Raw genomic sequence first — 12,793 nt, 5'->3', positions numbered from 1 at the left:
TCACGAAAGGTTTTCACGAAAACGTAGAGTTGCTGTACGATCACAAAATTTATATATTTTTTTTGTAATTTACTATTTTTTGTAAATTTACACTTTTTCTGTCATTTTTGTCCGAATTTAAAGGTTTACACAATTTTGCCAACAAAAAAAAGCCAGTGGCGCACATATTTTTTTTAGAATAATATTCCTGTGATAACCTATATGCTATACATATTATACCCACACATGCTATACCCATATACTATATATGTTTTTTGAAACACCCTGTATTGTTGAAAAAGAGAAAAACGATTGAGAAACCTGCCATTTCTGGATGTTTTTGTAAGTAGAAAACGGTGGATCCATTAGAAGTGTTACCACTAAGGTAGAAGTTAACAAAAAAGTGTAAATTTTATTGGAAATAATTTGACAATGTTGCATGGCCGCGCTACGATTTGAGAGGTTTGAGATTTTCATTCAAATCTTTTTATAAAATATGTGGGCATTGGTCAAGGACTGTATATATTCTAAAGTACTGTTCGATCGCGTCAAATAGTCGCCGTGGATGCTTAAGTCACGCAGGGACCAGCGCTCCACAGTGCGGATGGTTATTCTAGCGGGACAAAATCTCAGGAGCGATGTTTAGCACTTAAAATCTAAGAACGTAGCAAATGGTCTAAAGCCGCGTCCAAGCTACCCGAACAAAATGTTCGCGAACATATATAATTAAACAGATACTAAGTGAAAATTGTGAGATAGGTAGATTTATAAATAATAAAGCCAACAAGTACAGCTAGCCTAGGCCTATTAAGGAGCGCGGAGCGCCGAACGGCTAGCTTGTACGCCAGAGCGTGCGTCTGCCTATGCTAGAGCGCGCGCGTTCTTTTTCCGACGGGTGTCGGTAAATCAAAAGGAGCGAACGGCGTGCATTTCGGCGGACATTGTACCGGACACTTGGAAAGGTCTCATTTAATTTCGGGCGTCCATCTGTGATTTTTATTTTTTATCGAGTATTCGACAATGGGAGACGCAGTTATTGACTGGGATCGTGAAAAACATTTACAACTAATTTGTTTACACAAAGAAAAGATTTTATAATTTTAATTTTATTGTGGCTTGAGTGTGAATAGCTAAGTAGCTAGACTTCGTCCATATAATTTCATTTTTGTTAATAAAGACCTTTATGATTATTTTTATTAAAAACCGGAATTATTATGGGAGTCTGAAATTAAAAATTACTACTTAATAAAGTTTGACACCGGAAATGAAATTTTACCATTATCTACATTTTTAGAAATAAATATACCGGGTGTTTCTGAAAAGTGGTTCACTTCTATAACTTTTTTAATTTTTTAGATAAAAAACGAGATTTGGTATGTTAGTATAGGACATATAAATCAGAATTGATTGACGTTTTCATTTATTTTCGGTCACTACCTATTTCACCGGAAATGACAACAACTTTTGATTTAAATCGTACCCTCCGTATTTTTTTACCGTATATGATGAAAATTACATTCTAAATAGAATGATATATTATATGTCAACTTTTGACATTTTCAATTTAAAAATGGCTATAAATAAACGTAATGACAATTTTACTCCATATACCAAGTATGTGGTACCAAATTATTCGTAAAAAATGCTTTTTCCAAATATGCTGAGCCAGCCTCGTACCATTTGAAAAAATTGAGTTATCATTAAAAATACGATTTGGGCATCTTTTAAGCGGCCATGAAAGGATATACGAAAAAAAAAATTACACGGTCAAATATATGTTTCGAAAGTTCGTTGATTACAAATTAATAGTGTTAACTCAGTCTTGGCACTCTAGATTGAAATTTAAAATGCTATTTTTATTTAATTGGAATTGTCTAAAATTGACGTATGGTATGTCATTCTATTCAGAATGTCGAATGTATCAAATAAAGTAAAAAAGTACTTAGGATACAATCTAAAAATACAAAGTTGTAGTCATTTCCGGTGAAACAGGAAGCGACCGAAGGTAATTGAATACGTCAATCAATCCCGATTTATGCCTTATACTAACAAACCAAATTTCGTTGTATTATTTGAAAAAATAAAAAAGGGAGCCCCTTTTGAGAAACACCTGGTAGAATCGGCTGAAAATGAATACATGTCTTAAAAATACACTATAACGAATAATCTACCAAAAGACCCCTGTGACCCTCCGCCTGCTAAATATTGATTTTGCAACGACAAAAGTTTTTAAACTGTTTACCGGTTAATTTATTTAATAAAATGCTTGCACTCGAAATCCGGGCACTCGAAAAAACAGCGACTACTTAAACGCATCCTAGGTCTAGAGAGCAAACTGGTTGTCGCATTCTTCCCCGCACCTCAGTCCTCGGGACCGATGCGATGGGCTATGCCGTCGTTTACGACCTTAGTTTACGACCTGCTGCTACGAGTATATAGTGTGAATCATATATGTTCGCGAACATTTTGTTCGAGTAGCTTGGACGCGGCTTAATATACAGAGTCCGGCAATAGTGCGTCGGGCATCTGTAGCTCCTAGAATACAAGACTAGGGAATTTTGTTCAAGTGCAGACCTAAACTATGAACTAGGATGTATTTCAGGAAAATATTTTAATTTCTATAGGGTGGCTCAAAAAAGTGTGAGTGGATTGGGACGATTTTTTTTATATGGAACACCCTTTATATTATTGCATTTTTGGCTTCCTTTCAAATCACTTTATATAATCCTAAGATATGAATAATTATGTTTCGATAGTTTCAGAGATATTAATAAATAAATAAAAAAATTATATTTTTCAACCTTCATTAAAAAAAATATTACACATACAAGAACTGTATTGAAATAAAAACTATATTAGGTATTTACTTTAGATGGTCTTTACTTAACTTTGTTATAAATATCGTAATCTTAAATCATACAGGATGTTCAAAATTCTACGCCAAACTTTCTAAAATATAAAATAATTTTTCTTTTTTTTTAAACGGAACACCCTGTATATTATTTTTTTATTAGATGTAGAATTAGAAAATAAACATTTTTTGTATTTAGAGTATTTCAAAACTTTTAATGGTTTCGCAGATACAAGCAGTATTATTTCATATGGCTCTCTCAACGGTAAAATACGAGAGAAAAATCATTGGGTGGCTTTGATAAAAATTTATTATGGAAAATGCCATATGAAATATAAAACCGCGAATATCTGAAAAACCGTTAAAAATTTTGAAATGTAAATGTACAATGTACGTTTCTGAATTCTCCATCTATTAAAAAAATAATATACAGGGTGTTCTATTTAAAAAACGAAGAAAAATTATTTTATATTTTTAAAGGTTTGGCGTAATATTTTAAACATCCTGTATGATATACGATTACCATATTTATAGCAAAGTAAGTACAGACCATCTAAAGTAAATATCTAATATACTTTTGATTTCAGGACAGTTCTTGTATTTTTAATAGTTTTTTTAGGAAAGGCTAAAAAATATATATTTTTTATTTATTTATTAATATCTCTGAAACTATCGAAATATATTTACTAATATCTTAGGATTATGTAAAGTGATCTGAAAAGAAGCCAAAAATGCAATAATATACAGGGTGTTCCATTTAAAAAAATTCATCCCGTTCCACTCACACTTTTTTGAGCCACCCTATAGAAGTTAAAATATTTTCCTGTAATACACCCTAAAACATACTTTAGATCTGCACTTAAACAAAATTCTAAAGTTTTTTATTCTAGAAGCTACAGACGCCCGACGCACTATTGCCGGACCCTGTATAGCAACCATATGGTTAAATTTATTTATTTATTAACAACTTAATTTATTAATAAATAAATAAATACAAGATAATGAAATTATATCATTCGTACACAACACACAAAAACCGTACTGTAAACTATTGCCAAATAAATAAAATTATCGTATCTGGTGAAATACTTACAAAAAAACCCTTTAGCAGTTATTTTTTAATTACTTTGTAATCTTGTGACACCCTGTATATTTTATTTTATTTTATTTTTAAAATAAATAAGATAGATATTTTAATTTTAACTTTAACACTCGGTAATTGTAAATTCATATATAGTATCTACGACAATTTCTTAAACTTTTATTAAAACTAGTAATAATCATTTAGTTTTATTATAAATTATCAGAAAGTAAAAAAAGGTCATTGCCGTCCATATTTAATTGTAAATAAAAAATTTTTCTTCTTTTCGATAAAAGACAAAATAAACGATTTTGCCTGGGACAAAAATGTTTTTGACTAAAAGCTCTTTCTGTGTTTGTCCAGCCTTAGACAGTATCATCTTACCCTTTCATTTCCACTGGTCCAATAACCCAATCAAATTCCAAGTATTTTTCTTCTTCGTATATTCTGATTATTTGACTGACGCACTCGTTGAACCTCTGATGAACTTCGGTGGCTACTTTTCCTCTGTAGATTTCAAACGTTGCCGTATCCGACACTTTGTTGATTGTATAATTAACCTCAGGTCTAAAATCAGACATTTTATAGTAGTAAGGCATGCGTATATAATAAAACAATGAGAAAATGTTCTTTGTTTAAGGATTTATATATTTTTGGTATTTACTATTTAATTAAGCGCTGCACAAAATACAAATATTTGGGTATGCAAATCACAACTGTTGGATACAGCAATTAAAGAACGAAACCAACTTGGAAGGAATGCTATCACGGTATTGAATGGGATACTAAGAGACAGAAGCATAAGCAACAAGTACAAAACTCTAATATATAATACCATCATCAAGAGTATAACCACGTACAGCTGTGAAGTGTGGCCAATTAAGGAAACAACAAAACGAATGCTGGAAGCTACAGGGATGGATTTTTGGAAAAGATCAGCAGGCAAATCAAAACTCGAGCGAATAACTAATGAACGCATAAGAGAGATTATGGAAGTTAAACATACAATAGTGGACGACATAAAGAACAGTCAACTCATATGGTACGGGCATGTCCAAAGAATGGCAGAAATAAGAATCCCAAAGCAAATTATAAACTGGAAACCTGCAGGAAGAAGAAAACCGGGTAGACCGAGAAGAAGTTGGCAGGAAGGGATTGACACGTTTATGGAGGAAAGATCTCTCGGAGACGGTGCATGGAGAGACAGACAGGCATGGAGAGATGGCATCGGAAGACGTAGAACGTTTTAAACCGATTAATATATATATGGTATTTACAAGAGACAATTTTTTAGAAAACTGATTGTTGAAAAAACCTAATATAAAAATAACGGAAAAACGATTTGACTCCAAAACATATTGATCATATTTTATGTTATCACGCACCTGAAAATATATGCTCCGGAAGGTCGTACATTGTAAGTGCTCAAAGTGTTGGTACCATTATAAAACCAGAAGGATTGGTTTAAATTTAACTTGACTCCGTTAATTTCGCAATTTTCTATCAGTCCTGTAGATGGGTCAATATCAAATCTAACACCCTGAAAATAAAACAAATATTATTATAAAACAATAAATTTATATCGAATACTTAATATTATTTCATATACAGGGTGAGTTTCCTACGATGATCTCTCTATGGGAAACTACTGGAGATAGAGAGTCGGTTAAATGGGAAAATAATTGCAGTTTTGTGGGTCATAAATATGCGCCTTTGAGATTTTTGAAAAAGTTCATGGCTTACTAGATATTTCGAAAATAATAAATTTTGACTATTTTAAAAATTGTCCCAAATTCCATTATAATCTATTTTAGAAAAAAAGTTTTGAGATAAAAGTTGTAGATAATCACATCCCTAATAAGTTTGTGTTCTCCGATTTTTTTTCTAAAGCCTGTCATTTTTGACATATGTCAAAAACATATGTTTTTTGTAAATGAAAACCATAGTTGGCCATGACTTCGTAAAAAGCCATTTTTTAAGCTTTTCAGCGATATAAGCTATAATAAGTTTTTTTTCAAAAAATTACCGAGTTATAGTCAATTCTTATCTTTCTTGACTAATTTCACTTAGTTGGAATGGTGTTCTTATTTTGTTATGATTTATAACTTATAAAAAGACAAAATATATTATTAAACGGCTCTTTACAATTTACATTACACAAACTAAAACTTAAAAAAATAATATCATTACATACACTTTAAGTTATTTTAGAAAATGTTTAACCATTTAACCAACTCTCTATCTCCAGTAGTTTCGGAGATACCCATAGAGAACACAGTAGGAAACTCACCCTGTATACAGGGTGGTTCGAACTATATTCCGGAAACTTCGGCAGCATATTCTGCAGATAAAAATAAATAAAAAAGTTTATATAAATGTATGTTCTAAAATGGCTTAGTTTTGGAGATACAGAGTGTAGAAGTTTCATGTTTATTTCGATTTTTTCCAAATAATTTCTGAAGTAACGCCAATATTTCGACGAAATTTGGTGTCTGGGAGTTTTTTGACATGAGAAATTTGATTTTGATGTCGATATGACTCCTATTAGTAGGGGGCGCCACCTGCATGTATTTTAACTGTTTTGAAGAGTAATAACTTTTCGTCCGTACCTGTATAAAACTACTGAGTGAAAAAATATATATTTCCGTGATTTTTTACGTAAAAAATGTCTCTTGGTAAAAATCGCTATGAGTTACAACAAAGATATTTAGAATGGGAACAGTCAATACATGTCATTATTGACAAAAAGTAAACAAGTTGAGTAGATAGTTGTTTGACTAAAATGAATAATTTGGCAACTTTTTATTTTTCTAAATTAATAATAAATTTTTCTTCGAAAAAATGTTGATAAAACAGTTTTTGTTGAACTTTTGGCACAAAAATATTTAAAATTTATGATTTCAGTCTAATAACTATTTAGTCAACATGTTTAATTTATGTCAATGATGACAGGTATTGATAATTTCGATTCCAAATATCTCGAAAATCATTACTCGTAGCGATTTTTACCAAGAGACTCTTTACGTAAAAAACGTCGTAAATGAATATTTTTTTACTCAGTAGTTTTATACAGGTACGGACGAAAATTTATTACTCTTCAAACCAGTTAAAAATATGTAAGTGGCGCCCTCTACAAGGAGTCATAATGAGATCGAAATCAAATATCCCATGTCAAAAAACTCCCAGACTTCTCATCCAAATATTGACGTTACTTCAGAAATTATTTGAAAAAAATCGTAATAAAAATGAAACTTCAATACCCTGTATCTCCGAAACTAAGCATTCTATAGCATATATTTTTTATACGAACTTTTTTACTTATTTTTATCTGCAGAATATGCTGCCGAAGTTTCCGGAATACAGTTCGGACTACCCTGTATATTTAGATTACCAAACCAAACCAAATTTGTAGTAATGAACTAAAAATATAAAATAATTGGATATTTTAGACCCGGTTGTATGTACATACTCGGTTCCGGGTGAGTTCAGGTTTAAGCCATAGATAAAAGCAAACAACCTTCTTTGTTTAAACCAAGTTCAAAATTTTAATAGATTTCAATACGACTTTTTATACTTTGTTCAAAAATTAGGTACTAACTTATGCTGTCCTAACCTAACCTAACCTTGAAAAATGTAAACTTTAATCTCAAATCTTCCTTCACAATGCGGGTTGAATTGATAATCTTTTGAATATAAAATGTTTTGTACCCTACGGGCGGTACATTCTTGGCAATAAAAACTAATTCTAAAGCTGCTTCACTTGTTCTTCCAATGATTTTTTGAACTCCTGAAGATATTGGGAATATATCACTTGTAACAATACCACCTAAAATATTTTTATTCTATTATTTAGCATTAAAAAAAAAAGAAAAAAGTTTGTAAAAATACCATCAGGTCCAGTTACAACGTAAGATGTTCCTAATACGGGCAATCGAACGACTTTGTTGACAGATCTGCTTAGTGGATTGTATACAGTAACTACAAATTTATCAGACTCCTCAGATATACTGCATTGACTGATGTTAGTCAATAAACAGCTTCTAAATTCTGCGTTATTCACATTTGCCAGTTTTCTAAAATTAGAGAAAAAGTATTTGTCTTCATAAAATTAATTGAAAGCATAATTTTACCCTTCATGATTCTCACTTTCTTATACAGTTATTAGATGCAAAAAACGCCACAGAGAAATTTTTGGTCAAATTTTTTTAAAGTGTTATATTTTTGTTATTTTTAGCCCTATTTTCATGAATTTTTAGCAGGCTGTATATAATTATATTAACTTGAATGTGTATACTCAGTTTTTTATAAACTTTAGTATTTGGCATATTATACAGGGTTAATCAACCTCAAACCTCTAAAACATTTTACTTTGAATACTGAATGCATATTTTGCTAACTAATGATTATATTATAGGGTTCGGCAATAGTGCGTCGGGCATCTGTAGCTCCTAGAATAAAAAACTTGAGAATTTTCCTTAAGTGCAAACCTAAAGTATATATTATGTACTAGGATGGTATTTCAGGAAAATTTGTATTTTAACTTCTATAAAGTGGTTCAAAAAAGTGTGAGTGTTGAGTTATGTAAAGTGATTTGAAAGAAAGAAAAAATACAATAATATACAGGGTGTTCCATTTAAAAAAAATCATCCCGATCCACTCACACTTTTTTGAGTCACTCTACAGAAGTTAAAATATTTTCCTGAAGTACATCCTAGTACATGTTTTAGGTTTGCACTTAAACAAAGTTTTGTATTCTAGGAGTTACAGATGCCCGACGCACTATTGCAGGACCCTGTAAGTTAAATATTATTTATAAACTGAGTGTTTTAGTTATTTTTTATACAAACGATAAAATGGTATTTTATAGCGATGGAATGGTATTTGGAATGGTATTTTTACTCGCGATTTCATCGCTCGTGAATTAATTTAGGGATACGATAATGCAATTTTATCGTCGTGTATAAAACAATTTTTTTTTTCCATAGCGAGTTACGTTTTAAAAAATATTCAGAAATTATTTCAAGGAATTTATTACGAGTAGAAACAATATTGTGCTGTGTTGGCGTTGGTTTCTATGTAATTTGACAAATAAATAAAGCTGTCTCTTTAGTTGTCAGTTTTGAGTCAATATTTTTTAATTCTCTTTCATGTCGATTGCCGATTGAATTTGGAGCCAGAAAAACAAAACGAAATAAGTAAATTACCAACAGATATTCAGGCTGAGGCGACAAAGGCCATATCCAAACTACTTCCATTTAAATCCCGAATAACTTATGAAAGGAATACAAAAATTTTCAAAATGGAAGCAATTAAAAAACGTGCCAGAAGAAATAAAGTTTTAACCTATCCTCGCTGTTAGTAACATTTTCTGTAAAAGTAACAGTCTTTTCGGTAAATCGCAGAATTTTCACTGTTAATTTAAGTTCTGCCAAATTTCCATCAAATTTACTACCTTTAATACAACTATCAGTAGTAGAATAAACAATAAATAACATAAAATAAGCTCCGTAAGACAGCAAATTCACGAAATTTCAAATCAAATTCAAATATGTCAAATGAATCGTCAAACAGAACTGTCAAGGATCCCCACCCTAGAGTTCTTTTTCCGCCCACCATGCATGAATACATGGATAGTATTATGCTCCTTCCTTAGTCTTCTTATTCAAAGATCGTAATAGACGTTTATAAAAATGCTACACTCTTACTGTATAGCTTGGTTGGTGATTTCACCACAATCTTCAATTGCATTGTACAAGATCCTGGAATAATCGTATGCGACATTTTCCTTCTCGGTACCAGTGACTGCGTCATGGTGTTGCATAACTCCCATAGCTTCTCTAAGACTGTCCAATTTCGGTTCTTCAACGCTGGATATATTTGCCAAAGCATATAACTGCTTACATATCTGTAAGTAAGATATAATACATATAATGTAAATAACGAAAGCAATCAGTGTAATGTTAATTCACGATCATAATCAATTAACCTATTATACAGTAAATTTATATATTTTAGCCACCTAACGATTTTTAATGATATGTCAAAAAGAAATGTTTTATGTTAATATAGAATACTCCAAATATTCAAACCAAATTCAAACAGTTAAAAACAACAACCTTAATACAAAAAATGTTCATTTCTGCATCTAATTACAATAGACATTAGTGATGATGCTTTGGAATAGGATCTGTTATTTTCGAAACAGGTTTGTTTTGGAACTGGCTTGGAACAGGTTCATGTGCTATCCTGTACCAGTTCCAGTTCCAACTGTTCCAGCTGTTTCAAAACATTGCGACACATATAAGCATAGAAGAATAAATATACCTAAAGGCGAGTGTAACTGGAACTTGGAACTGTTTTATTCGTGTGGAACAGTTTGGGGCTTGGAACAGTTTAGGACTTAGGTCGTATCTAGCTAGCTATTATCTGTTATTGGGATAGAGAAGAGAGACCGAAAAAGCAAGTGTGACGGTGTAGTATCCTGCTATTTAATATATTTAATTAAATAAAAAAAAAAAAAATTTTTTATTATAAATTTTAAATGGAAGAGTTTTTAATGTAAACAGAATAGGTGAAGAATTTTTTCCGTAATAAAAAAAGTGCTAGCGATCTTGCCAAATGCAATAGTTTTTTGAATAATACAGTATAGTTAATAACAGAACAGTTGGTTATTGTATTTTATAATAAATATAATAGATATAATTTCAACAAACACTTCCAGAATGCATTTTAGTATATAACAGAATTTATAAATCTATATTTATTCATATACAGAGTGTGAGTCTCAAATAAATTTTATATTTTTTTAGAATTGGTATATTTCAATTATAAACTGAGTTTATTCGCGAAAAAAATGTTTTTAGAAAAGTTTATATTTTCGAAAATTTGTTAGGATGTTTTTTAATTTTTAGTTAAAACATTATATTTAGTAATATATTTTTATTTTATATTTGTATTAGATTAAATTTACGAAAAAATAACGAAAACAAAGAAAACATCCAATATCTAGTTCTCATTATTTAAGAAAAAAAAAATGTTTTTTTTTATATATACATTTAAACAAGAAATATTTTTTTTTTGTTTATTTGAATTTATTTGAAAAACAGTAAAGAGAAAATATTGTTTCCTTTATCGAGGTCTACCACCAGCCCTGAAAATATATGTGCACTTATTTAAGAAAACTCTACTGCTACTGAAATAGGGAGAACCGAAACAGAATGATACCAGTACGGTATTAATTTACGTTTTGGAACAGTTTGGAACTGGAACAGGTTTCTTGGAACAGGTTGTACCTGTTATTAAAAAAACGCTGTTCCGGCCATGAGTAATAGACATTCGCCAAGTCGGTAGGCAATTGACAATGATATGGCCGAGGATCTCGGTTCGGATTTCGCGTAAACAAAGTAAATCCCCATCAGATTAGTATTAGTAGCAAAAAAGAGATGTCAACTTAAAAATACATTTCTAAAATACGGTAAAACGGCTGGCATAGAGATTGAATCGAAAAACTACCTTGAATTTTTCTCAGTTATTTGAAATAAAATACTGCTTTTCATATCATAAACGAACACAATTTTTGCTTACTTGTAAGAAGTTGTTACCCATCCGCTCAAAGCGCTTTAAAGTCGGCCTTGAGGTGTAGTATCCAGTCCAGTATCCACTAATTTCAGAAGCATATGGAAAGAAGTCGTCTGTTTTGAGTTTTGAAGTTAAAACTCCTTGAGTTTCTTGGTGTACCGCGGCAGCATAGCATGAAGGAGTTGAGTACATTATATTATATTTCGTACCATTAATTTCTTCTTTGTTATTGATATACCTGTACAGAATAAAATTAGATTATATATCTTTAAATATTACCGTGTAAATGTATACTTAATTAATTTGTCCATGCTGTTGTACCATATTTCTGCGTTTTGGTATGCAAAATCTCGCCCCATAGGAATGAGCACATTGCTCGACTGGAAGCTTTTCAGCATAGGTTTGATGTGTCTTTGTATGAACTCCCGTTTCCCAAAGAAATATTGAATTAACAAATTTTTTTTTTTAACTAAAATCATTAATCTAGTTTCTTTTTTCATTATACATATTTTAAGGAAAAATATAAAATTTCCCATATAAATTTACGTAAGTTCATTTAATGAAGTTCTTGATAATAGAGGTGGGTAAAGATTGAACGAGATGTTCATTTGAACAAGATTTAAAAATGAATCATGAGATTCAATTCACCATTTAGTATATGGTTCGTTCAATTGAACCGTAGCCAGAGCACAGATCCATAAAATTTGAACGAACGAGTCATAAAAGAGTCGTAAAAAATTGAATCGGATTACAATGCGACTCGTTCGTTCCTACGGATCGTTCGTTCAAAGAATCGCGAGAACTGATTTACTGCCTATAATACGATTCGTTTAAGTGAATCATGTCCAGTACAGATCTATAAAAATATGAACAATCAGAGTCGTAAAAGAGTCGTAAAAATTGAATCGGATCACAATGCAATTCGTTCGTTCCTACGACTCGTTCGTTCTACGAATCGTGAGAATTTATTCATTACTTATAATACGGTGCGTTCAATTGAATCATGTCCAATTGAATCGGATCCATAAAATATGAACGAACAAGTCGTAAGAATTAAATCGGATCATAATGCGATTCTTCGTTCCTACGGATCGTTCGTTCATAGATCGTTGCTTACAATTCGGTTTGACCGTTCGTTCAGTTGAATCATGTCCAGCACGAATCCATAAAATATGAACGAACGAGTGGTAAAAAAGAGTCGCAAGAATTGAATCGGATCCTAACGCGATCGTTCTTTTCTATGGCCGTTCGTTCAAAGAATAGTGAGAATTGATTTATTGCGTACAATACGGTGCATTCAATTG

General features: G+C 31.2%; 1 pseudogene; it reads right to left on the bottom strand.

Moving 5' to 3' along the window:
- Positions 1–12,793, bottom strand: part of LOC115880651 — a 44,515-nt pseudogene that overhangs the window by 10,051 nt on the left and 21,671 nt on the right.

This window comes from Sitophilus oryzae, unplaced genomic scaffold, assembly GCF_002938485.1.
Source record: "Sitophilus oryzae breed Bouriz unplaced genomic scaffold, Soryzae_2.0 scaffold_1639_pilon_pilon, whole genome shotgun sequence".
Lineage (NCBI taxonomy): Eukaryota > Metazoa > Arthropoda > Insecta > Coleoptera > Curculionidae > Sitophilus > Sitophilus oryzae.
The sequence above is the reverse complement of the archived record's forward strand: the minus strand, read 5'-3'. Positions and strand labels throughout refer to the sequence as shown.